Source organism: Euwallacea similis, unplaced genomic scaffold (genome assembly GCF_039881205.1).
Source record: "Euwallacea similis isolate ESF13 unplaced genomic scaffold, ESF131.1 scaffold_59, whole genome shotgun sequence".
Lineage (NCBI taxonomy): Eukaryota > Metazoa > Arthropoda > Insecta > Coleoptera > Curculionidae > Euwallacea > Euwallacea similis.
Window position 1 is genome coordinate 160,165 of NW_027098684.1, and position 3,010 is coordinate 163,174.

The following is a 3,010-nucleotide window of genomic DNA, read 5'->3' on the forward strand; positions in this document are numbered from 1 at the left end:
AAAAAAAAAAAAAAGGTTAGTTCAGGTTCCCCCCCGTGTGTCTCCACCTTGACGTGCTGGGGGGGCTTGAGCGCTCCTGATACCAGGGGCTGGTCCGGGGCCACGGTGTCGGGTTTGTGCTACCGCCCGACATCGACCGAGGCATACTGGCAGGCGAACTGGCAGGGAGCTGACTAAGAGGGACACCGGAGTGGGCACCGCGGCCCCCCATAGGAGGGTCTTTTCCCATTCCCCCTCCTTGTGGGCAAGGGGCTGCAACGCCGGAGGAGATGCCACCCCCTCCCCGAAGTAATGCTTAACGGCGGTTCCGGGGAGGATCTAGAGTGAAGAGGGGAGGTTTTTAGTGGGTAGGTGCCCCTCCTTCAGGGGGGTGAATCCCACATAACCCGGTCGCCAGACCACCAGGCCGGGTACCTATGAAGGTTTTCCTACCCTATACAAAAAAAAAAAAAAAAAGGTTAGTTCAGGTTAGTTCAGGTTAGTTCAGGTTAGTTCAGGTTCCCTCCCGATGTGTCTCCACTTTGTCGTAGTGGGAGGGCTTGTACTCATCCAAGGATCCCGAAGGCCATGCCGGTGGTAGTGTAGCTACTGGTGGGTCTTACCTTGCCGGACGGGCGGAGGGAGAGGATGAGGACTAAGAGAGGCACACTAACAGGAAGAATCATGAATAGCAAACTAGTGGATCTTTCGTTACCTTCTCAGGGGTGCTAGGAGCCCCAGAGGACGGCGGGCGAGGTGCCGAAGCAGGCCTCGCTGACTGTCGAAATTCAACGACTGCCTTCAAAGGAAGGGTGCGCGATGGACCCCAAGGTCGCCACCCCGGTAAGTACTACTGGGAAGAGAGGAGGCACCAACACGGTAGTGCCGAATCTAAAAGAGAAGGGAAGAATGGGAAGGACTATCAAGCCGATGACGAGGGGAGAAAGCCTTCAAAAGACTGGGACCAGGAGTGCGACGTGCGGAGACCGGGAGAAGGGATTTGCAACAAGCACAAAGGTCCAGAGGACGCCACCGAAAAGCAAAGAGGCACCGTCCGTCGATGCAGGTGCCATGGGTTCTAGCGTGAACCCATCACAAATTGCGATGTCCGATCACAATATGGCCGAAGGGGGAAGAAGAAGAGAGGTCTCCGAAGAGACGGAGGACCGTGTGAGCCCCGTTGTTGGACGTAAGTTGGTTAGGACAGTGTCCTGGTTTAGTAAAGAGAGCAGTCCAGAAGTAAACACGGACTCTGATGAATCAATGGGCCAGAGCGACAACGTGATTGACCTATGCTGGGACGAAGAAAAAAAGACGTCCGTTGTTAAAAAAAGAAAGAGAGCGAAAACTCAGCGCTCTCTGGAATTGGCGTATACTAGCCAATATGAGGACGAGGAAAATAGAGAAGTTAGAAATGCGTGCTTGAGAAAACTGAAGGAAACGATTGGGGAAATGAATGAACTAATCAACGAAGTTGCACTCCACGTATCAAGGAATGCAAAAACAAAAAATGAAATTAAGGAAGTAGTACACAAGCTGAAAAGAAGGGTGGAAATACTTACCGACGAGGAGATGGCTTCGGTGATCGAGTCCTTGGATACTGGCGATGCTGGCCGCCCTGGCAGGGATCAAAGCACGCAGACTTCGGCGACGGAACCTATAAGAAAAGTAAGTGTATCTAGCGCAGGGGTACAAACAACAGTAATAACGGAGGAGGAAGAACAAATGGATAGAAGGATAAGGAGTATAATGGAAAGTAACCCGGGAATAAAGGAATTACATGATATGACAAATATCGGTTGGCCTTTGCATAGCTATGCAAGAACCACAGTCGAGAAAGGAAGCATCCTTGAACAAGAAGATAGGGACATAATTGTCATCTCCGATACTGGAGTCGAGACGAGTAAACTTCTTCAAGAACTGTGCGATTCAAATAACCAACTTGCGAGGCTGATCAAAGGGAAGAACATGATTCCGAAGAAGCTGTACACACTGAAACAGGTAGACTCTCTTACTTGCGTCGACGATGAAGGGGACGCAAGCAGGGACACGAACAGATACGTGTTCATTGCGGGTGTTGAAGAAGAGAAAAAAGGCGAGGACAAAACAAATGACATAGTGGAAATACTTACCAAGGTCGGAAGGGCATGCGAAAGATACGGCAGGAAAAAACTGGCAGTCGCAACCACGAGAGCAAGTACGACTGTTGGGGTCAGAAGACTCCTCGAATACATGTATAGGGATGTGGATAGGAGCACCGACATATGTGTTTTTGGAATTCCCACGAGAAAAGCGAGGACAGAAAGAGCCACGGAAGAAGGAGTGAATGTGGGAGTAGGGCGAGGGGAAGCTGAGGCCAGTAGCTGGGCCCTAGTAACTAAGAAAAACAAGGAAACAATCAAAATTAAATTAAACAGGGAACAGGGTAATTATGCTGAGATCGTTAAGATGTTAAAAAAGAACATTGACACAGATAAGTTGGGAATAAAAGTAAAAGGTATCAAGAAGACAAAAGAAGGCCACCTTGAAATAAACTACGTAGGAAACGAAGGGAACAGGAGCGCATTCAAAGAGGAATTGCAGGTGAATCTGGGACAGGATGGTAAAAGCGAGGTAGTAACTAGAAGGAAAACAATTTTTATCAAGGACATAGATGAATGCACGGAAGAATTAGACATCAGGGAAGCTATAGAGGAAGCGGTAGGGCCAGACATGGACAAGGACATAAAAATACGACTGTCACAGAAAGCGAATAGAGCAAATAAAAGGAGTGCATTTGTACATTTAGAAATTGACGCCGCAAATACACTTGTTCGAAGAGGGAAAGTCAAGATAGGATGGTTAAATTGCAGGGTGGAAGAGGCGGATGCGCCTATCAGATGTTTCAAGTGTTCGGCATTCGGGCACTATGCAAACGATTGTAAAAGCAAGACAACAATGGAGGGTAAATGCTTAAATTGTTCGCAACGAGGACACGTGGCCAAGGATTGCACAAACGATCCGATGTGCTACCAATGCGATAAGGACAGGG

The 3,010-nt window shown here is 48.8% G+C and overlaps 1 long non-coding RNA gene across 1 annotated transcript; it reads left to right on the plus strand.

Moving 5' to 3' along the window:
• Positions 1-491, plus strand: LOC136419040 (uncharacterized). The gene is made up of 2 exons (XR_010753058.1): positions 1-35; positions 458-491. It is a non-coding gene; the product is annotated as an uncharacterized lncRNA (long non-coding RNA).
• Positions 492-3,010: the final 2,519 nt, after the last annotated feature.